This window comes from Bidens hawaiensis, unplaced genomic scaffold, assembly GCF_021521415.1.
Source record: "Bidens hawaiensis isolate Kalapana, Puna unplaced genomic scaffold, B.hawaiensis_p1.1 tig00005306_1, whole genome shotgun sequence".
Classification (NCBI taxonomy): domain Eukaryota; kingdom Viridiplantae; phylum Streptophyta; class Magnoliopsida; order Asterales; family Asteraceae; genus Bidens; species Bidens hawaiensis.
The window spans coordinates 1,340,381-1,366,516 of record NW_027491337.1 but is presented as its reverse complement, the minus strand read 5'-3'; positions in this window follow the sequence as shown (position 1 = coordinate 1,366,516).

Sequence of the window (26,136 nt, the reverse complement as noted above, 5' to 3'; positions counted from 1 at the left end):
GGATATGGGTGAGGAAGTGAATGTAGATGTCCAGAAGGTTGTAGATTTGAGTGGTGAGGTGAAAAGGGATGGGGACCTAAGGGGTGAGGTTTCAAGTTGGTTTATTGAGAATGAGTTGTGGAAAAACGAGGTTTCTATGGATGAGGATTGGCGTTGCAGGGAAGATGGTGGGCTAGGTGTTGGTGAGTCATGAAGTTTGAATTTTGAAAGTTCGGATTGAGGTTTGGGTCAGTGAACTTTAACTAGTTTTCCTTTCATGGCTTCAACTTGGCGGGCCATGGTTGTGTGTGAGGAAATGTGTGGGTCTTTTTGTGTGGTTTTGGGAGTAGGTGTGGAGGTCTCTACTCCAGGGCCCTTGGACAACCTTATTACCAAGTAGGAGGGCTTTTGAACGCCCCCCCCCCCCCCACCACCTTCTTTAGTCTTTCAAGAGATCTTTCAACCTCCACTTTTCCCACATCTTCTTGTTGGGAAGAGCTACCACCAGGAGGTTTGCTAGTAGTCTTCCTCTTCTTTTACTCCGCCTTAACAACCATGGTCACCGGCTTTCTAACTTCAACCGCAGGTTTTGTTTCCTCATCATCAAGATTTTCACCACTCTATTTAGGGGTGAGCCAGAACCGGAAAAACCGAATCGAAACCGATAAAACCAAAAAAACTGAACCGAAAAACTAAACAGAATTAGAAACGACGGTTCGGTTTTGAACTTTTAGCGAAAACCGAATTATTGGTTTTGGTTCCGTGTAACCGAAAAAACCAAACCGAACCGAAATAACCAAAAAACTGAAATAACCATGATATCTTAACCGTAATCATTTAAACAAATATACTGACGACCATTTGTTTAAGTTTAACATATGGTTAATAACATATATATGTAGTTGTTGCATATGGTTAATAACTGATAATAATAATACTTTTAGTTTTGATTTTAATTTTTTATTTTTAAATGTTCATTTCTTTGCTTTTATTATTCAACATTATATTAATCATTAGTTTAAAAAACAATTTTATGCCAAATTTCAATATTTTGGGTCAAGTTTTTTTTTGGCCAAAATGTTTTGGCTTGATTAGCAAAACAAAAAAAAAACCGCATTCAAAACCAAACCGAACCAAATAATCAAAAACTGAAAACCGAAACCGAGCGGTTTTAATAAATCATAAAACCGAAAGTTTGGCTTTTGGTTCGGTTTTAGTCAATAACCGCACCGAACCGCTCCACAGACCCTTAAATCTGTTCCTCGTCACTTTCATTCTCATCAACAGTTTCAGTTTCCTTAAACAAACCAAACTTACCCCATGGAAGTCTTCCCAAATACCAATAACTTATCGAAGAACCCTTACTCAGCATAGAACCAAAAACAGTTTCCTTCACCATACCTGCATGGTGAGGCTCAGAGGGTGGAATAGGTATACCTAAGTCATCATTCTCCACCTCATATACTGGCCAAGGCACCTCTGGCAACTTGTTGTCTAACAACAACTGCACAAACCTTGAGTACAACATCTAAGGATTGTGTGTACTGCCATCGACATGCATACATAAAAAGATGAACCTGGAGTAGTTAAACTACACCTTGTTTATTATACATGCCACGAATCTAACCCAATTAGTTCTCAGACTATTAAACCCTCCTCTCAGATCTGATAAACAATAGGCTATAATGTGAAAAACATACTTCTAGTAGGATGGAAAATACTTTTTATCAAATGCCTTACATTCTGTGCCATGGCCCAACTTCTCAACAAAATCCGACAACTCCTCTTTCTTGAACTTCTTGAAAAAGTGGTCCAAAGCATCCTTTAACACCAAGTCTCTTATTATATCATCTTCATCAATGACCAACTTAATCAACTTTCTATTATTTTCTTTAGTTCCATTGGCATTTCCCTAAAACTTTCTATCCAGCATGTGTGTATCTCTAGTTTAGCAATAATGGCATAAGACAATGCAGATTCCTTCATTCCCTTGATCATGGAAATGAAAAACTTATGCTCCTTGTCAGTAGGAAGTTCCAAAGGAGCAAACATATTGTGTTGATGTAGTACAACATCAAAGAGACATATTAGAACTAATATAATAGAAAGTAGAAAAGAAAAAAATTAAACAGAAAATAAAAATGAAAATTTTAAGATTTTGGAATTTCTAAAAAGTTTTCTAAGTGTGAAGAATCGCAATCGCATGCCTAACCCCAATCGCAATCGCATATCAATGCAATTGCATTCGCATAAGTGTATGCGATTGTGATTCATACTAACATAAGGATTCGATTAGGAAGGTGTGCTATTTGAGTAAAATATTGAAAATTTTCTAAGTGAGGGAGTCACAATCACATGAGTATAATTAATTGCAATTGCATATCAGGCAAATTGCATTCACATAATAAAATGCGATTGCGACAGTCTGTTATGCGATTGCGATTCTTTTCAGATTGCGATTTTGATAAGAATGCGAATGTGATTCTTATAAGAATGAGATTGCGATTCATATAAGAATGTGATTGAAATTCTTATAAGAATCAAAATGCGATTCCAGAACTAAAAACTTATCCCAAGTTCAATTCCTTGTAATTCAAGATCGCCTACACTCGAATATCTCTTATATAAAACTTTTATACACAAATACAAACATAAAGAACACTAACCGGAAAAAATAAAGTCTCACAACCCTAAAAATCTAAAACCTATGAAAACTATACAAAAGCCTAATTAAATCAGTACAAATGTCCATCATGATATTGACAACAACAAACTATGGTTGATTTAAACAAACAACAACACTTGGAAGCCCCTTTTGATCCATAATTGTTCGGTTACAACCAACCGAAAGGAACAAGATCGATTCAATCATGAATTGGTGATATAACTTGAGTGAGGGATCCATGGTGATGATAATCAAGTGTGAAATAACAGATGAAAGATTGTATGTTAGGGTTTGAAGTCGGTTCCAATAGAGAGAGAGAGAGAGAGAGAGAGAGAGAGAGGAGAGTTTGTATGTGTTGAAAGGATAAAAATGAAAGAGAAATTTGAAACCTCTTAATATAGGGTCAACCTATCTCGCGATAAGGTCAAATCCTCTCGAGTTTTTTGAAATATATGTCACACTCTCAACCCTCGAACTTTGAAAAACAATTACCAATTTAAACCCGAGAAATATTTAGACACATAATCCGAACACTCAAAATATATATCCAAGATATATTTTGTTTGTCCCCACGTTTGACAACAGTTGCACAAGGACCTTGTCGTAGAGCAACTAATACCAAAGAAAATTAAAATAAAATAAACTGAAATAAAAGAAACGGAAACAATATTAAAATTAAAATTAAACAACTTAAAATAAGATTTTCAATTAAAAACAGAAAACTTAACAAAATAAAATATATTTAAAATATAATATATAATAATTTCTAATGATTTTCCAAGAAAGATCACAACATATAATCATATTGACCGTTAATGACCTATATCACATTTCTATTTCAATATTATTGCGCCAAGAACCCAAAGTCGTATACAAATATTTTTTGTCCACTTTAAACTTAACAAGTATTTTGGTGTCATAGCGATAAGTTAAGGTATGGATTAAGAGCAATACTTATGTGGTCCCCATTTAATCATACAAGTCATAGACTCCATCAAAAATCTTGGGCTTAATTTGCTTTCACATATAACCTCAACTTTACTTAAAGCTGTCTTATCTGATAGTACACTTATAGTCACACTTCTTACACTTCTTAGAAAATTTCTAGAAATATAAAAATAAAGAAGAAGTTCAGGGCCATAACAATCAGGTCGCACAATACCAAATTATCACGTAGGAAAAGTCCAAGGCTTGAACAAAAATAAAGAAAATAAAACAAGGCAGAAGATCTAGTGCCTTAACAATCAGATCTTGTATGACGGCAAACATAGAAAGTCCATGGCTTGAATCAAAAGAAAGAAAAATTAATTTGAAATTTAAAAATCCTAACATTTTTGCTTTTCTTTTCTATTTTTTTCCTTTTGTTTTCTTTTCTGACTCTTTTTCAAACACATAGTGCAGACACAATACTATATAATAAATAGTGATAAGGTAAAGAGAGGCTTAGGTATGACATATTATTTACATTCCTACCTTCATAGATATGACATTAAGTAGAGACATGCAACCGCTTCATGAATTTGTAACCACTAGCATAGGCAGATAATTTAGTTTATATCACACTGACACTTACTTATTTGTCAAGTCTATCTACACATCAAGCAATGATCGTATTTGCTTTTGATCTACTATTTTTATATGCTAGGAACATTAGGGATAATATGTTATCATTTTACAAAGGTCGGATCGATTTCTCAATATTTAAATTTTACAAGCTCCCTCTAAACTGGATAGCCTTCTAGCTTCCTCTAAACGAGAGAACTTGTCTTTTGAAACATATTTTGATTTTTCTTAAAGAAAAAGTAAAATCATTTTGACGAGACAAAAGCTCAGGTTTTGTATTTTTAAAATAAATATAAAAAAATCTTTTTGGTGAGTTTCATGCACTCATTTTCTCCCTCAATGTTTGTGACATATTTGAAAAATATTTACGAATTTATATACAAAAAGATAGATAGAGAACTTTAATCAAAACAAATCATTCCAAGCGATTCTACAAGATTTATAAATTGGGCACGATCAAAGGCTTTAGTGAAAAGGTCTTCAAAGTTGTAATATGAGGGGACCTATTCAATATCGACAAGTATATGGTCATAAAGTCATGAATGAAATGCATTCAGATGTCAGTATGTTTTGTATTTGAGTGTTGGACTGGGTTTTTAACAATACAAACTGTTTCTCGTTATCACACTTGATTGGGATGTTAAAGAAATTCAAACCGTAATCCAGCATTTGTTTCTAGATCCATATCATTTGTGAACAACATCTAGGGATGGCAATCTATTAAGCTTCAGCGGTGGAGGTGGATATAGTGACCTACTTCTTGCATTGCCAAGAGATTAAGTGGTCATCCAAAAATTGGCATCTTCCTGTATTTGACTTTATATCAAGAGTGCAGCCTGCAATCACTGTCGGTGTAGGCAAGCAACAGCAAATGAGAATATGCTGGGTACCAATGACCCAAATGAAGCTTTCCCTTGAGATACCGGAGATAAGTTTAACAATGGTTAAATGAGACTCTTTCGGATCTGATTAATATATGGCACACTGACAAACAGGGAACATGATGCACGACCTGCTTGTAGTGACATACATTAGGAAGCCAATCATGGAGATGCAGAAGTGTTGATCGATTGACTTTCCCAATGGATCTGGAGCTAACACCGGTCTTGTAGCAATTGGAGAGTAGAATTCTTGAACCCAAACTTCTGGACAATTCATGGACAAAAGTCTCTTGATGAATCCAAATCCTATCCATCTGTTTTTCAACTTGTAGGCCTAGGAAAAATATCATCTCCTTCAATGAACTCATTTGAACCGACTATGCATTTCCTATGAAAACACTCTACATAGATTATCGGTAGTTGACCCAAAAATAATGTCGTCAACATACACTTGGACCAGGATAAGATCGTTGCCAACCATCTTGACATAGAGTGTCTGATCAATAATACCTCTTCTATAGCCATTATCTAATAGATGTTCTGCTAAAGTAGCATAGCAAGCACGAGGTGCTTGACGAAGATCATAAAGAGCTTTGTCAAGATGGTAAAAAAGGTTTGGACAAACCTGGTAGTTGCTTGACATAAATCTCTTCCTTCACCTTTCCATACAAAAAAGCAGTCTTAACATATATTTGATACACTTTGAAGTTTATATATGATGCATAGGCTAAGAAGATACGAATAGCCTCAAGCCTAGCTACAGGGGCATAGACTTCATCATAATCAAGACCTTCACGCTGTGAAAACACTTGTACCACCAATCTAGCTTTGTTTCTGATAATCATTCCATTATCATCCTTCTTGTTTCTGAACACCCATTTTGTATCGACCGGTCTCTTGTTCACCGGCTTCCACACAGTGAGCTTCATGAACTGTAGCAAATCTTATTGTATAGCTTTAACCCAGGAGTTCTCCTTAAGAGCAATACCATAATCTTCAGGTTCAACTTGAGAAATAAAATAACCAAAAATACATTTATTGATAGTTTCAGACTTGCTCCTTGTCTGGATGCCGGAAGAAGGATAACCAATGATGTTCTCATTTGTATGTGTTTGATTAATGCCATCTGGGGAATCGAATCCACTGCAACTAAAATGTTAGATTCTCAACGGGAAAAAGATCGTAGGAGCATTGATTAGAACAAAACTGGGTGATTGGATGTTTTCTGGTTGATCCACCACATGTTCTGAAGCAATTGGTCCATCCCAAAGGTTTTCCTTGAAAGGAACAACAATTGCTGGAACTAGAGTAGAATCGGCAATGTTTGAAGCATCATATGGATCTTCATTTGCAACAACATCTCTAGAAGTGACATGTGCCTCTCATTATCAGTAGGAGGAGGTGTGGGAACATATTCAACCACACTTGCCTCTAACTAAGGATTACCTACAGGCTCCATAGGAGTTGGATCAATGTTGTCTTCAACGTTGTCAGTGGACATGTAAGAGGAATCTGAATCAGAATCTTCTTCATTTACAACTACATTGGTTGTATTTGCGGTTGAGGAGCTTAATTGACCACATTCGGCTGTGGAGCTATAGGCAATGCATTTCTAACTAAGGACCAACAAATACATTAACATTTCACAAACTGTCTATGAGAGCGTGAATCACCACAGACTGAGGTATTGTAGCTGAGGCCGGAGAAACTACATCTGGAGGGGTAGATAGAACACGAAATTGGTTGAACAAGTAATCATAATCAAACATCCATTTTGGATATGTGCAAGCGTATGTTTGATTGAGCTCTTGTCGATCAACATTGAATGATTCCACAATCACTCATGCTTTCTTTTTGTAAACTCGATAAGCGATCTTGTTAGAAGCATATGCAACAAAATAACACTCATCCGTCTTTTCAGTGAACTTGGGACCCGAATTGGCAACAGTGTGAAGCAGAGTGCATGGACATCCAAAAGTCTTGAAGTAATTGAGTTAAGGCTTGGTTCTATAGAAGATTTAATACAGAGCCTCCTTCAGATGCTTGTTGAGCCGCACACAATTTTGGATATAGCATGAAGTATTAATTGCTTCACCCCATAAAAAGAGACGTAGCTTTGAGTTTGAGAGCATTGTTCTTGCAACTTCAATCAGTGTCCTGTTTCATCGTTCAATGACCCCATTTTGTTGTGGAGTGTATGGGGAACTGAATTGATGGCTTATCCCTTCGGAGTGACAAAAATCATTCAGCGATCGGATCCAGAATTCCGTTCCATTTTCGCTTCGTATACACTTGATTCTTTTGTAGGTTTGGTTCTCAACATGTGTCATGAATCAGATCAGGAAATGAGCGGTATCATCCTTAGAACCTATAAGAAAGGTCCAACTACAAACAAGAAAACTCATCAGTATCATCAAGACAATAGGCTTTTCAGCCTATTGCCAAAGGATGAATGAGTCCAAACAAGTCCATATGCAGCAGCTGAAGAATGGAATTCAGAGAATTACAGTCTTGGACCTCTAAGGGAGTTTGTGTTGTTGGCATATAGAACATGAAATACATTTCTCGATAGTTAAAAAAATTTTAATGGGCAAACCCCTCACATGATCGCATTAGACAAGCCTGGTCAAATTCTTAAAGTTGACATGACCAAGACGTCGATACCAAAGTGATGAATCATTCTCCGAGGCCCTAGATATCAAACACGAGACAGTTTGTCTTGAGTACGAACTTCTCATGTCTAGTATATAAGCATCATTATGCCTCAGAGTACGCATCAAAATCCATTCCTCTAGGAGTTTAAAACTTGGTTTAAAGATAAAACAGTCGTTTTCTACGAAAAGAATGGAATATTTATTGTCAAAGATCTGAGAGACGATGAGCAGATTGTGGTTGAGATGTTCGACGAGATAGACATATTCAAAAGTTAGTATGCCATCTGAGACCTTTAATCTTTTGGTTATATTTCCTCCCATGTCACTCGTGAAAGATACAGATCCACCTTCAAACGGATGAACATCAAAAAATAAGGATTCGTCTCCCATCATATGTTGGGTATACTGTGTAAGTACCAAATGCGATTGACAGGCCTCCTTGACTAACCCTACGTGCATCAACAATTATTAGACATGGGTTCCCGAGACAAAGTTGTCTGGGAAGGTTAACCAAAAAGTCTCCAAATTATATTTTATTTCCAGAAAACGTTTTGATCCTCAGTGAATCATCTGATGAGTAATAGTCCTTAGGAACCCAAATATGTTCCTTGTTTTTAACCGGTTTGAACTTTGTTTTATGTATTTTCAAAATAAAATCCTCAAATTTCTCAACCTTTGAATTTTTTTTTCTTTTGTTTGAAAACTGTTTTAGGTGGATTCTTAGACCCTGCAGCCTTTAAATCCATTTTTGTTCTCTCCTTCTTGGTTATCCAAAAAGGATATTCATTTTTGTTGTTTAAATTTTTCATGGATCTCACATCCATTTCACTGGCTTCGCTTTCAGTTTGATCAGTCCTTGACCCCGAACTGCTAGTAGCTAATGATCGGTACTGTTTAAACTGTTTTCGCATATCTGTTTATCTGTGCCAATTCTTTCAATATCTTTCAAGGTGAGATGGATTGCCACACACAAAACAACATTTTCTACTATACACCCCATAATATTCATTAGAACTATAAGATAAGAACTATAAGATTGGTGAATATATGGATAAGGTGATCCTTGAAGAATATGGATCATGATTGTCTTTGATTCCTGATTTATGACCATTATCATCAAATGCATTTGTGTAAAAAGACTCAACATTAATTTGTTGTGTATAACCATAGTATTTATTATCAATGAAGTTGTGAAGTTATAAGATTGAGGATTTCTCATATGATTAGTTGTTTGAGAAAATGATCTTTTTCTAGGCGGAACATATTTACTGGATGTACTAGCCTAACTAAAATTCTCAAATACATTGGTTTTAGGTGTTGTAACCTCATTCTCAAAACTTGACTATGAACAACTTGGTACGTTTATATCAACATTCTCATGCAAATTTTCACAGTTCACAACGCAAGAATCATTTGACACATTAACACAAGCATCTAAAATAATATCAACATTTTCATCCAAAATATCGTGAACGATACCAACATCAACATTGTCACAATCAACATTAATATCCATACATGAGTTTAATGTGTTTTGCATGGAAACATAATTATTATCAGTACAGAACGAGTTGACATTAGATTATGAATTCACATCACACTAATAAAGTCAATTTAAAACGTCATTTTTATCACAACTCGTGTCATTTTCCAACGACTCATTTTCTTTTACACCACCTGCTGAACAAGATAACCTACCATTAGAGCTAATTGGTTCAAAAATTGGATCAACAGTCTTAGGAACAGCAGTGACGAATACCTTAGGCTTTGGTACATGACCAATTCCATAGACCATTGCATCCACTAGAGGGGTGCTGAAACTGAAGTGGGCTAGTGATGCATAGTTACCATTAAATGGTTGTGGAACTATAGTAAATTCATATCCAATACACGTCTTTTGTTTCACCCCCATTTGTGAACCAATACTATCATTTAACTTATTAGAAGCCATTTCAAACTTATCGACAATTATCTTTCTTTTAGAAAGATAAAACTCAAGTTCCTCAATTTTAGCGTTCAAAAAAGTTATTCGTTTTTTGTTAGAACCAACTTGCAAATTTTCTTCAAATAACTTTTGATGTAAGCTTGTCATGTCATCATGATGAGTCTTAATTCTAGTGGTAAATATCTTCTCAGCTTTCTTATACTCGACATTTTGGTACTTAATGCCAATGTTTTCTCTTAACAAACTAGCATTATGGGTTCTATAGTTTTCAATTTTATCAGTACATAATTGTGAGCATAAGTGTTCGTGTATCTCGAGAATGACAGGACTTGCTTGACAGCTTCCACTTGCAGCACTTGTTGAAGCCTCATTCCCATTCACAAAACACATCCCAACAAAGTTCATCGGCAGCATCAGCTCACCCATTTGATTCATCCACTAAGAATCAAATGATTCCTCTGATTGAGTGAGCAATTCCTTTGGCTTTGAGTTCCCTAGATTGATCCTTCAAACACCTTGAACCGATGAGCTATTTTGACCAGATGTTCATTTCCCAGCACTAGTTCCATTTCCTTTCCCATCATCAGACACATATACAATCTTCACTTCCCCAACAGGCTTCCTTGGGTTTGTGCACTCTCTTGCAAAGTCCAAGTTTCATTACATTTGTAACAACAAAGTTTCTCCTTGTCAAACCCAATGTTTTTGCTACCTGCATCACGAAAACTTTTATTTCCTTATTTCTTCATGAAGTTTGTGGCCCTTTGTACAACACTGGCCATCTAGAACTTGATATCTATCTTCTCAAGGTCTTGTTATTTGATCCATGGAATATGCTTGGTGGAGTCATCAACATGCTTGGTGGAGTGGCTTGAACTGCCTGAGTTGTTTTTTGAAGACTGATTGATGTCATGAACATTTAGAGCTTGATTAAGAGCATGGTTTACTAACTCCTGAACATAGTTTGATGTTGACATTTTTGATGCACTCGTTGGTGATAAGAAATCCTTGTCCATATCATCTAGAACTGTGGATTGAACCCCACTGACCCCATTAACTACATGAACAATAGGATGTGACTGACTCAGAAAAGCTGTTCCAACCCCTGAACTTGTAGAAACACCTACATGATTTAGAGAAATCATGTGGTTTTTCATTTGGAGCTTATCATCCATCTCCAATGATATGATGGTGGAGGTAAACTGCATAAGAGTTGTTGTATTCATATTCGTGGTTCTTTTGATGGTAGTTACATTATTGTTCCATGTGTAAGGTAATGTGTTCAACAACTTATTGATTTCAGACAAATCACAAAAGATACCAGCACTTCTCATTTTAGCGTTCAGGGCTTCAAATATGTTAAGGAGGGATGAAATTGCTTCCCTTGAACATGATTAAACATATTGAATTCACCATTCAAATTTTCATTTCAGTTTTCTATCATATCTAATTTTTCTTCAAATTTCTCCACCAAGGCATCCTAAAGTGCCTTTGCAGTAGCGCGTTCTCTTATGATTATAGTGATTTCAGTAGATAGGAACATACTAAGATAGCCATATGCCTATTTTATCTATAAGGTTTAGTTGTTTATCAGCACCAGGACCATCATTAGTTATCGTTACTGGTCTAGGAGGTCCATTTTTATAGATCTTATCATTACAAAGTCATTTTCTCTTATGAAGTTCTTGAACCTTCATTTCCAATGCTCAAAGTTGCTTTCAAAGTTTAAGAGTCTCGGTAGTTTGTTGGCGGTTCCAGCTTCATTCTCAAGTATCAAGAAGCTCTTCAACAATTCTAGATCATAAGACATCCTTATAATATTATCATTAACACATCATGCCAAAACAATCTTAAAATCAGCAACCATCTCTGAAAAATTCGAAGTACTGGGAATCTCAATTGCACTTGAACAATAATGCGAATGCGATTGGTAACAATTATGCGAATGCAATTTCCTGGGTAATGCGATTGTGATTGAACAGTAATGCGATGCGATTGGGTTGGGAATGCGATTGGTCCAGTTATGCGAATGCAGTTTGGATTCCAAATGAAATGGATTGGGATTCCAAAAGCGATGCGTTTGGGATTTCCAAATGCAATGCGACTGATAAATAAAAAGTGATTGCGATTAACCCACAAATGCGAATGCGGATTTATTTCAAATGGGATTGCGATTCAGTCCACAATGCGATTGCAATTTGGTATCAGGAAAAACGAAATTGCGTAATACGTTGTTTTATACGAATCTTCAACCAAACACACTTTTTGCCAATTGTGAAGATTTAAACAACCTGAATAACTGATTGTACACTTGAACACACTTATCAAACACCAATACAAGACCAAAATCCAAGGTTGTGACCCAGAAACCTCAACTACTAGAGTTGAAAGCTCTAATACCAATTGTAGGTCATCTAAACGGGATCTCACAACGTGTTCATGGATCAATCCGAGTTGTAGATTAGCGGAAATCACCTACAACCAATCGAGAACTCAGATTTTGGAAGGGTTTGAGTTATTTACCAAATATGGTAAGTTTAGAAGATAAGCTAGAGAGTGAGGGAGCTGGTAAGAGTTATTTTACAAAAGGTTAAGTGTGCATGAGACGCTTACACTAATTATAGTGCAAATCTCATGCATTCCATTTTATTTACTTGGCCCATATGGGATTTGTTTACATGGCCTTGGGCAAACATACATAAGCAAAGAAACCGAAAGCATAAAACACAACCGATAGTAAATAAAATAATACATAAGACTACATTACATAAGTCGGCCTTACACCAAAGACATTAAATCTATCAAAATTGGTGATTGACATCCAACAAACTCAATACAAGATTTTAAATACCGGATGCTGGACACCAAGACCATAACAAGCCATATTGTCTACATGTATAAAGAGTTCAAGGTGTTTGACCCGATATAAACTCTCATATTTGGTAAAGATGAATTGATGATTTTGCAAAAAATATAAAAAAAAAAAAAATCTTTGGAGTTGAGCATCATGATTGATTTGGTTGTTCAACGTTTCAAAAAATGTTGAAGCTACTCCCTTGTAAAGTTATAACTTAGGGGGGAGATGGTAAAGCCATTATCTATAAGGCTATCATACCAAAATCCATTAGTCTAGTTAAACTTGTTTTATTATATAAATGTGATTAGGCTTGGGTCAAATACATAGTACGGTCTTGTATATGAGTATTTCACCGATTTCTTGCATTCAATACTTGATTTCATCATTGTTCACTACAACAAAAAAGAAGGGCTTTTTAGGACCTTTTGTGTGGGACGCTTGTGAAATAGGGTCCTAAAATCTATTTAATAGGACATGAACATTTCAGGTCCTTTTACAATATACGCTACAAAACCGGTGTCCTAAAATGTTATTTAATAGGATGAATGATTCTTTAGGGTCGTATTATCATATAACTTAATAAGACACTCAAAATCAAAATCATAATAAAGTAACATATAAGACATGTAGTTGTTGGTGTCCCAATATGCAGTAATGTAATAGGACACTTGATCACTAGAAGTCTTATTATAACATAAGTTAATAGGATATTTTGTAGTTAAGTCATAAACGTCCGGTGTTATAGGACCCTTTCTAGTCGATGTCATATAAGAACATAACTTAATAGGACATTTTACACTATGGTCTTATAACTTTAACCTTTATAAGACACTTAATCATTGTGGTGTTATTATAATACACCGTAATAGGACATTTGATATTTAAGTCATGATACATTTGTTTTATAGGACGCTTATTCGCTAGAGTTTTATTATAACATAACTTAATATGACACTTGACACTTGAGTCTTATAACTTTAACCTTTATAGGATGCTTAATCATTGTGATGTTATTATGATACACCGTAATAGGACACTTGTTATTGTAGTCATAAAACATATATTTTATAGGACGCTCATTCGCTAGAGTATTATTATAACATAACTTAATATGACACTTGACACTTTAGTTACGTATAAGACGTAACTTCATGCCTTTTAAATTTATGTTTTCCAAAATTTACCAAAGTATCTTTCCCCCACATATTTAGTCCTCTGCATGTGTTTTCGTTTAAGCTTCGCCACTACTTGTAAACATCCTAACATAGTAGCATTTCTATATCAACATCCAAATTTACCCAATTAAACATGTTGGAAACTAACAATAGAGTAACTTTCAAATTTACCAAACTAAACATTCATCAGTGCCCCTAGTGAAGCAATAATGGTAGTTCATACTCAAAAGCATATATAAGATTAAGTTCAGCTTCATTATGGTTTAAAGCCTTCACATGTTAGAATTTAGCAAAAAAATGCAAAACATGGCATAATAACTTGGTCAATAAAGTACCCAACTAATAAAATTGCAAATTTGCTACGATGACAATCTCAGCATTAATGATTACTACTTCAAGTCTTCACCTTAAAAATATTAGTTCCTTTAGAAATTATAATTCACCTTAAAAATCAGTTCTAACGAGAATGCACTAACATAAATACACATATTATATTTTATTATCTAGGGAAATACACCAAATCAGGGGAAGCAAAATAGACAGGGCAATGCAGAATTTGTTTACAATAAGAATGAGATTAAGTTTGTTTAAAGAAACCAAAAACAAGCATTATGTTCAACTATATGACAGAGAACATGATCAACCCTAATTACCGATTGTTGATATTCATATGAATTTGATAAGTTCATATTCCTGCTACATATGCATACAGTCTAATAAAGTCCACGATCAAATTAAAAGTCAAACTAGATATGTGATTGACATCACAGTTAATAAGAAGTTAAAAAACAGAGTTTGGACGTACCTCGTAATTGGTGTTGTAATAAGGGATGCAACATATGTGTATTGCGATTGACTACTCAAACAATTGTATTTGGTCAGCTCGAGGCTTTATAGAAGACGCTATAGATGTTAGGATAAGAATTCAGGTTTGCCGCTTCAAAAATTAAACATTGAATTTTGGCGGGGACAAACTTTGGGTGGGAAATTAATTAATTTTGGAGTGAATTTTGCAATTACAAGTTTAGGATAATAACTCGTTTTAAGTACAGGAATAAATGTAAAAACTAATTTGGTTTGCGTAACTAAAATCTATTTTGTTTATAAAACTATAAAATGTAAACTGAAAACTTATATATTTTAATTGTATTTTTGATAAATTAAATATATAGATTAAAAGTGTGATGTGTATAAAATAAAGAAAAAAAATTAACAAATGATATACTTACGCATTTTGGTTAGACACCAAAATTTGTTCATGACTTAGAAATCTACTATGATCAATACTATATATTGTATCCACTAATTAATGGTAATGACTACATTTAAGTGTGTAATCATATTTCACTTTAACCGACAATTATTGCGTTTATGTTGACTATGTTTGACTTCATGCTTGTACTATGTCATAAGTATCATAGTGGGTTTTAAAGCATTTCCAACCCATCCTTTAAAGTTATGTGGGAGAAATTTACAAATTATATAGTGAGGTTGTGAGTGAAAAATATAGCGTAAAAAGAGAAAATTTAGTGATTTTAATTTTGTAAATTTGAAGAAACATTGTTTTTCCTATATATTTTTTAATATTTGTTGAATTATCTGTGAGTTGAGAAATCAGAAAACTATAATGATAAAGGTATAAAAAAAATTATTTAATTAAACATGAGAGAAAAATGTTGTATTTTTTAGTATGATTATAGAGATAAAGATGAAAGACAGGATGAGAATGCTCTTAATGAGTCAATATTTACATAAATCAATAATCACCATGATTCACAAGATTAACCATTGATCTTCATTAATTATGTGTTTACCATTGGTTATATTTAATATAATGTGTTACATTATGCAGTAAGTGTTATAAAAGGTCGTTGACGGTTATACTGGGGTGGCAATGGATACAATTCACCATGAGTCTTAACGGGTCATATACGAATCACTATATTCCACCATGATCACTATGATTGACCATCATTTTATGATTTACCCAAATTGACTATCAATGAGCATAATCGACTAACACTAACCCAAATCAACCAATATTGACCATAAACCAGCATCAATAACCCTAACTAATACAAAGTACAAACGATTCTTTTTTAAATAATCACCATGGTTAACATTTAATCCACCATAATAACGTTAATTTCCTTTCTTTTCTACTATCGCCCCTGATTAATCCAAATTAACCAATATCGAGCTTAATCGACCCAACTTACATTGTTTACCATTATTGATGTATAACAAATATTGACCCTAATTGTCTATAAATGACCCTATATTTATCATCATTGATAAATATAACATTAGTTGACCCTATACGCCCGATTAATAATCATTGGCTAATATCAATAACTAGTGGTTTTTCTGACGCGTTGCGTTAGGTAGGTTGGTAATACACGGGCGGTGGTAAAACACAAACGTTGATACGGTAAGTCAACGCGAATTCGGTCGGTTTTAGTTACGTGTGTTATTATTCGGAACTAAGAAAAAAAATAAGACACAAAGATTTATAAAAATGGGGTGGACCAGTTATTGGTTGGTAAAACTCGATCATTTGTAAACACGACCGTTATCGATCTCGGGCGTTGAGGCGGTAGAGTCTACGCAAATTAAGTCGGTTTTTGTCATGTTCGTTATGGTACCAAAACTAAAAAACCAAATATCAGCATTTGGTCAACAGTTGGTTTTCGTCATGTTCGTTTCGGTACCAGAACTAAAAAAAATAAAAAAATCAGCATTCGGTCGGTTTCCATCGCGTTCGACACGGTACCGTAACTAAAACAAAATTGTAAAAAAAAAGAACAAAAACAAAATTCACATTCAATAGGTTTTCATTTCGTTCATTACGACCGAAACTAAAAAAACAAAACAAAAACTAAAAAATTACCAATAGGGTGCCGCAAACTCGCAAAGTGACCCAATCGGGGCTTTGCGGCACCAAACTCCTTAATTTTATTATATACTAATGGTAGCCTCTAACTAATACAAGTTGGCTTTAATTGCCCAAGGCTGTTCACGAGTCAAGTCGAACCGATACAAGCTCATGATCAACTTTCATTTTAAACTAGTTGGATTTGCTCAATTTGAATTTAAAACAAGTAGGCACAACTCTGCTCGATTTCAAACTATACCAATTCGAGTGAGTTTAAGCCATTCGCCCTTTAGATACCTAGTTGCCCCAAACCATACACTTGAAATAAAACTAATAATAAAAAATTAGTAATTTGAAAGATTAAATATAGTTATTTTTGAAATTTACAATTTTAATTTTAGATATGTAAGAAATTAAATGAGAAAAATGTATGTTAATTAAATAGAAGCAGGACATTTGTTTCAAATTTCAATCCCTAAAACGTCTCGTCGGCGGTTAATTGAGAAACGACGTTCAAAGGAAATCAACCATCCATTGATTCGCGTTGCCAAGTTATGTGGGGCGAGTCTATTATAATAGCGTTGGATCGGAGCAGGCGTGAGTCTACTTATCTAGGAATCGAGCAGGTTAGTAAATCAGATCATTGTGTTCACTTGTTATGTTATTTGATTCATATCTTAGTTCTTGCATTAATATTCATTCTTTTATATTTGTAGAGTGGTTTATCACCTATTGTTGTTCTTTTGTTCATATTTTGGCTGAATCTGTTCTTATTTGTTTAAAAATGGCCATTTCACTGTTACAGGTTGACTGCTAACCATTTGGCCTCTGCTGTATCAAGACAGGTTTTGCAACCTCTAGAGTAGTTTAATTACTTGATTAAGTTGTTAGGGGTTTACTTATGCATTCTTTTATGGATGAAATACATAAATTAGCATTGTAAGCTGATTGACCGAACTCTTACTTTCAATATATTTGAATTCAAATTGGGGAGATTAGACACCATTTCTGCATATTTTTTGTAGGAATTATACACAGTTGTAAAGACACTTCACATATTTTTAACACCAATTATGACTGCTTTTAACAACATTTGCTATACTTATTAGTGTTACAAGTTAATGTAAGTTTTTTTGTTTACCCGTGTTGACATTACTTGTTCCAACATGAGTGTGTGTGAAATGTTGTTGACCGAAATGTTTCATAACGGAATCGGTGTTTAAATCGGTCGCTTACCGATCTTGTATGGTCTATTTTTCCATGTCTAAACTCAATGTAAGAAACCATTCTTACTCGTCTGAAATCAATATTCTGGCTAGGGGTGCAAACGAGTTGATCCGGTCGCGAGCTACTCGAGCTCGGATTAATAAAAAGCTCAAGACTAGCTGAGATTTTTCAATCTCGAGCCGAGCCCGAGCCTCAAATAAAACTCATTTAGTTATCAAGTCCAAGCTTGAGCCTTGTATTGGATGCTCATTTAGGCTCGTTGAGCCTTAACAAGCCTTTTGTATATTTAGGTTTCCTCTTTTGTATTTCTATGTATTGATTTCACACTACATAGTCGAGCTTAGGCTCGTTTAAAGTTTTTGTCAAAATAAATAAAAGTAATTAAAAACACATATTGATTAATTAGTAAATAATAAACAAGTCGAGCCCAAGCTTTAGAAAAAATCTCGAAACAAGCTAAGCTCAAGCTCTAGCGCTGGTAATTCAAAACAAGCAGAGCTTGAGCCTAGTCGAGCTCGGGCTTGGCTCGACTCGACTTATTTACACCCCTAGTACTTCTGACACGTTTCAACCCTTTCTCCATCAAGTAACTGTCCATTTCAACTCAAAAACAAAAAATAAGTGCCCATTTTAACTTGTTTGTTATCTCTGCTTCTTGTTAACATTGGCAAATATAGTTTTGGTGATAAAGGAAGCATTGATAAAGAGGACACTATGTATAGTGTAGATTCACCACAGTAAGCTGCACATTATGTAGTCTCCCTCTTCACCCTTTTATATATATTTTCATTGGTAAATATTTTTGAGTTATATGCAGTGATGATACCTTTAACGTTATAGTAATTTTAACATTATTACAACGATACTTCCTTATTTTCTAATTATATTTGTCAGGGACTTTCAATAAGAGTTATCATTAACTATGGATCAGATTTCTCATCAAACTTACTAAGTCAAATTGGATTGAATAAATTTGAGGGAGAGCTGAAACTTAATTGAATCATTATGTTTCTTGTGTAACGGTTTTATCTTCACTAACATGTGTAGTAGGCTTTTACTTTCTTCTCCTTTTATTGTGTTTCTTCTAGATCCTTTGATTTATATGGCCAGTAATGTTGTTTAGATGCTTGAGTTGAATTGAGTGGTGAGTGTATCGGTAGTAACTTGTTGCTATGCATAAGTAGTGTGTATTAGTAATGAGTCAAAATACTTGATAGGCTTCATTCGTTACATTTTTTTATCATATTCAATTTGGTTTATTACAGTATGTGATACTCATTTTATTTTGTTCAAACAAACATATCTGGAACAAGATCCAAGTCGATTGGAAATGTTTCGTGCATGCTTCTCCAAACATGGAACTACAAAAAATGAGGAAGCTGCAAATGAAATTGTAAGTAATATGCTTATATATTCATATACATATCTTTTCTATGTGTTCTTGATGGTGCTAAAAATACATATCTTATTTTTGTTATTATATCTAATACAAACACAAATGCAACAACTTAGTTTTAATCTTCCCGAGGGTTCGACCGATAAGCCTGGACCAGATGATGTTTTTTCTAAAGTAATGGGCAAAGATTGAAATGGTGATGCAGTCATGTATGGTCCAGGTGTTCGTGGTTCTGATGTTTGGGGTGTAATACCAAGTCATATTGGTGCATCCATCGTATGGCATTGTCCATTCATCTCATTATGTATTTTTTAAACTTGTGATACGAATAATTTTAATACCATGGAACTTAATGATTATACATGGATGGTTTATTTGTAGGTACTCCGTGAGGATTGTGGACGCATGATGAATCGGGATTTTATGGTGCTTGTTTCTTTTATTGCTTTTAATTTTTTATTGAATGTTACAAGAGTTTATGTTGGATAATGTTATAACTTATTTATGTTTAGTGTTTTCGTTATGAACAATCATATTTAATATAATGAAGTTTTATTTCTTTCAATATTTAGATGCCCATAACCGTATAGTAAAATTGTGTGTGTGGACGTTTAAAAAGGGTTATAATATGATTTGTTAGGACTTCGAATTTTTGTCTTATTAAACGTTAAAATATTGTAAAAGTGTCATAATTTTGTTTTTCTAGGAAGTTGTTTAGGTTGTTCATAGACATATTTTTGCGACCATAAAATTTAGTTTCATAATTTGTTTGGGATATTAGGACCCCTTTTGTTGGTACTATAATTTTCCATTATAAGGTCCTATAAATTAATTTTTAAGGACGCTTGTATTTGTATCAAAAGTTTACAGTTAGGTAAACACATGTTAGAACATTGTAAAAGTGTCCTAATATGTTTTTATTGGGACGCTTTTTGGTTGCTAATGGATATATTATGCGGCCATAAATTTGGTTTCGTAATCTTATTTGGGATATCAGGACGCTTTTTGAGTTCCGAGACTTATTACGACCTCTTTACATGAAACGCTTTTCTCGTTGGTCCTATTAAATGAAAGGTCCTATAAAATAGCATTTTAGGACGCTTTTGTGCGTCCTAAAAACCCCTTTTTGTTGTAGTGGTTCTTCAAGGATCTTCTGTTTTTCATTATTTAATCACTACATCTAGGTGTTTCCGCCACCTAGATCTTGAATTTGATCAATTTTAGTTAGATCCAAAAGGGTTTAGGACTTACAGTTTTCCACACCGCTTACCCTTGGTAAAACCTTACAACTCTAAAAACCTGCTCGTTAGTTGTGTTTTATTATGTTTGAAAACTGCTTATTGACTTTTTCAAAAATCCATTTTAAAAAGCCAGGATTTGAGTCTTTTGGAATTTTTTAACCTTTTCAAAAAGCAAAAATAAAAGGGATATTTGTGATTGCCTCACACTTTTTAGCTTATAGACTTTTTAAATTTACAAATAAGTCAATAATTTCTTTTCAAATACAATTCCAAACATGATCTTTATGCTATTTGGTGGACTGACAATTAGCATACACGCTTGTAATAATTGACTTTTCATTGGTTGGGGGGATATTTTTCAAAATGTTTCGCAATTTACGTAGTTAGGTGTAACGCTATGGAATGATATTAATCTTAGGAAATGGGTATGCATTCAGGTCTCCTAGCTTACATTTGGTTTAGAGTAGTAGTGCGTTTTTGATAGTTATTGATGTAGTGTTTACTTGATGATAAGAAATGCTCAAGTATAGGGATATTTGATGTTTGTTAAACTATACGCGATACATTTTAAATTGTTTATAAACTTTATATACGCAAAGTCATGATTTCGGATACATTGTTCTTTAATTACTGAATTTGGAGGTTATTATGGTGAGTTGGAAATTTTTGAAAGAAAAGAGCAAGACGAATAAGAACATAAGAAATGACAACCGCTGTCTTCAAGAAACTGAGAGATCGTTCAAATTCAATGGTGATATTCATCATTTTAGTAATTTAAATATTGTTGATTTAATGATTTTTCGTTATATAAAGTTGTGAATAATATAACTTGACAAAAAAGTTGACTCCTTAATTTTGCATCCAACGTAATATACCGGGTTTTTAACCAAGTTAGGTATTATAAAACACAACTAAATTATAAGTTAAATGAAACTTTAAAAAAAGGGGAAAGTGAATACGGTGCTGTCATGCGTCTAAGCTTAGACAGAAAACTCATCAAAACGACGTAGTTTTGATTAAAAACAATCAACAATTGATTTATTTACTAATCCCTACCATAAAGCATCTATTTCTCCCTAACATGATCTCCCACCCACAATCTCCCGAGGCTTCGATCTACCATTGATTCAATCCTCAATCTAATCAAGCTCAATATTCCTTGTCTTATTAAACTTCTAAATCTGTTAGTTGTGTACATGCATGTATCAACAAAAGTTAGAATATTGACATTTAATTGATGTACAACTGATTAATATTAATAAAACACAAATTCGAATTAATGATCCACGGCGGGAGTAAACTGGAATAAACATTATGATTTTAATTTATTTGCTAAAACAATAAAACCCATATTCAATCACATATCAATTGGGATTTGGGAAGTATTTGATTAAATCATTAGGGGAGAATACAAATCAATTTTAAAATTAACTGATGGCTACGATACGAGAGGCAAACACTTGGAAAACACTCTGCATATCGAAACCTCGGGAGATTGTGGGTGGGAGATCATGTTAGGGAGAAATAGATGTTCCATGGTAGGGATTAGGAAATAAATCAATTGTTGATTGTTTTTAATCAAAACTACGTTGTTTTGATGAGTTTTCCGTCTAAACTTAGGCGCATGACAACACCGTATTCACTTTTCCCTTAAAAAAATCATATACTTCTAACTCGGGTTTGCTTAAATTTTTTTTGACTTTGAAAGTGGATTCTAAAATCGGACTCATTTTCATTATAAAAAATAATATAAATAAATAAATAATAGTTTTAGCTTAAGGCAACCCAAATAATCTAATATGATGTAGGAATTGTTTAATATAAAAAAGAAAAATTGGATGTAGGAATTGTTTTATATAATAAAGAAAAGTTGGAACCCTTAAATATGAGGGCCCTCCGTGCTTTAACTTTTTATAAGACCATTCGTAGTTCAACTTTATGCACGGCGTTTTGGTGTATAACGCTGAGGGCACACCGTGCCCCTGACGTTTTGAGTTTTTTTTAGCGCGTTTTGATTACAACGCGGAAAAGGCACACAAATAAAAAAAAAAGTTACCGCTGGGGCCATGTTACCATTGGTTTTAAAAAAAAATAATATTTATTAATTAAATTTATACTATAAAGACAAACCAAACTTATTTTTTTTAACACATTACTCCCACTTCTATACCAATTATATTTTTTACACAAATATTTCTACCAAAATGTTTCCGAATAACAACCAAAATGTTTTCGGTTTTGGTCAATATGCCCGTCAAGGCAACCAAAATCCACACCCGAACCCATCTACCTCCCGGTTGCCAATCGTACCCTTCCCAAATCCGTTCGACCCGCAAATGGCCGCGTACATTGCATTTTTACAAAAATCTATGCCAAATGCGGTGCCTGGTTTCCAAAACCCAACTGCAAACATTTTTGCCGTTTCAGGTTCCCAACCCGTCCCGGAGACCCAACCCGACGTCGAGTTCGTGCCAGAGACACAACACGTCCCGGAGACCGTAGGCGGTTCGAGCCAACGCGGACGACCGAGAAAACACGCAAAGAAGCCCGCAGGCGAACCTCAGGCTAAAAAGACGGTGATACCGTGGAAGAACGACGAGTGCGTACTATGTTCTCGTGCATGGTGCGCGATATCGGAAGATGTCAGGTGCGGTAGGTTTTTAAAATACATATATATTTTTAATTTTCTTAGAATAAACATTGAACTTGTAATGTTTTTATTTTTTTTAGCGAACTATCAAAAAACGGGGGTATTTTGGCACAAAATTAAAGAGTTGTACCACGAACTTGGCGGGGACTCGCGTCAAGAAAAAGATTCGTTACTGTCGAAATGGGGCGACATAAACACCAAATGCATGAGTTTCCATACGGTTTTCTCTCGGATGAATCGAAATAGGAGTAGCGGTGTCTCGGACGCGGAAGTCATTGAAAACGCGTTGATAGAGTATCAACATAAGGTCTCGGGGTCCTTCAATTACTTTGGCATTTGGAAAGACCACTTGAGGTTTCACCCAAAATGGGCCTGGTTTTGGATGCCGAAGCCGAAGGTGGTCCGCGTAATAAAAAGTCTAAAACATCGTCTTCGGTTGATCCACTCGCCCCGTTCCGACACTTGAAACTTCAACCTTAGCGATAATGAAGCCGCGAATACTACCGAGATGCCTCAGCCGGGGGTAGAAGAAGCAAGGGCAAGGGAAGGGGGAAAGGGGTCGCTTCGTCGTCGGCAACGGGTTCGAATGCCGAAATGGAAAGTCAATTCAAAAAAATGAACTCTCGACTCCAAGATTTACACGAACTTGGAATCCAACGACTTAAATTAAATTTGGACGCCGTCGAACTACTTAGAATGAATGAAATGGACAACGACATCGAGATTTTATTAAGCGAGCTAACCGAAGAGGACCCGAGAGTCCGATCTTTAAAAGCCGCTCGACAAGCGAAAACTTTAGAAAAATATCACATGTAGTTTTATTAGTATTATTTATATATATTTTTTTAATTTGATGTATTTTTTTTATTTTAATTTAGTTTTTATTTGGAAGTTTAATGTATTTTATAAATTTTAATGTTGTTTTTTAATTGTATCTTTAATTATTTAAATGAATTATTATTTAAAAAAACATATAAAATTAATAGTGACTGGGCGTCACATGGCACATAACGTCTGGGGGTGGAGAGTTATGACTACACCCTGTTTTTAAACAAAACTCTGACTGGCCGTCACGTGGCGCATAATGCCTTGGGTGGAGAGTTATGACTACTCATGGTCTTAAAGTGACTGCAATATGTAGTAAATATGTTTCAAACTCTTTAACATCATTACCTTATTTAAAATTAATTTCATTATATAATTCTTTTTTCAATTGTATACAATAATCTTGACATTTATGTGTAATTAAAAATTGTTCAAATATAAAAGATGGAAACTTTGTTTACTATTAAAAACTACAAAAGAGTTGTCGAATTCGATTCTTAAAAACATAAATAAATAAATGTATAAATGATTGGAATGTATCATTAAAACTAAAGATGATGATTATTTAGCATAAAAATCAATTATAGTGAATATCTAAGATTAAATGTGTAAATACAAAGAAGATTACAAGTAAACTAATAACCCACAACATTCGTCTCATTTATCCAAATAGTATAAACTTTGAAATGAATGATAAACTTTGTATTGCGAATCTCTTAGACTTGGCTGTTGCAAATTCGAATTACTTATAAAAATGTCAAACTGCAAAAAAATAAGTAGTTAGTAACTTACCATCAAGAAAAAAAATCGATTTTTTAATTATAATGTCTAACTTTTAACTTTAAGAGGTCATATTTGTTTCGGTAAATTATACATGTTCCATACACTTTCTTTTGAGCTAGTTTTTCGTTAAATATTGTTCATGACTGGATCGTATTTGAATTTTTTTAGTTTCAAGAGACAATGAGCTATGTTTATAAAATGGTTATCGAAAATATGTGTGGTTTATTTTATGTATGCATCTTGACATTTAAACATAATTATAAATTGGTCAAATAAAAAAATCAAAACTTTTTTTTGATTGGAAATCATCAAAATCTTATAGATGTTGAGAATTGGTCTAATAATATTTGTTGACATCGGGATACTACTACAATTAGATTATATTGTTAGAATTTAAGAAATCATAATTATAGTATTTGTTAATAAAATTTTAAATGAAGTTAAAACTTACAAACATGCTTTGTGTATGAACAAAAACATATAATTTTATAAACTATGATCAATAAATATACAAATTATTATAAAAAAATTTGTATTTTAACTTTTGTGTAAGAGATATTCAATAACCTTGTAGTTAAATCTATTAAATCCAAAGTTATGGTTCACTTTTATGAATAAAAAAATTAGTAAATTTGCAAAAAAATATTTAGTACACTTGTATTTTTAATAGATAATTTTGACATAATTATAAAAATTTTAAAATAAAATTGGTTAATTAGTCAACTTTCAAAAATATGAAAAGTTTTATTATTTTTGAAATAATAAAATGGTGTGTTTATTTTAAACATTAATTTTTACATTTAGACATAATTAAAAAAATTGTCAAATATAAGAAAATAAAAAGGTTTGTTGAGGTTGAAGAGTATAGAAAGCTTTACAAGTTTGTTGCTAATTGGTCAAATTCCGTATTTAATCAGGTTTAAATGTGTTATGAATATTACACTACTAGAAAATAGGTCTATTGCAACTTTTTATTAGCAACTTTTTTAAATTGAGTTGCTTTTGACTCTAATGCAACTTTGTTGAACTTAAAGGTTGCGTTAGAAGATCTACTACAACTTTTTCTGTAAAAGATTGCAAAATTAAACTGAATTTACAACCTTTCTATTAAAATGGTGCAAGTTTTAATAAAAATGTTAACCTTTTTCTTGAGATGTTGCAAATTTTAATAAAAAATACTACTATCACCTTCACCTTCACCTTTCCCACCACCATCACCAACAACTGTCATCCATCTTTGCTGACCACTGCCACTACCAACCACCATTACCGCTCGCCACTCGTCACCACCACAATTATCTACCACAGCCACTGCCATCTTTTTTATTTTATTCATTCGTCTTTTTTTGTCTACCAAACAACACAATTTAATGATTTATTCAAATCTCACGTGGTACATAACCAAACATCTCAATGAAAT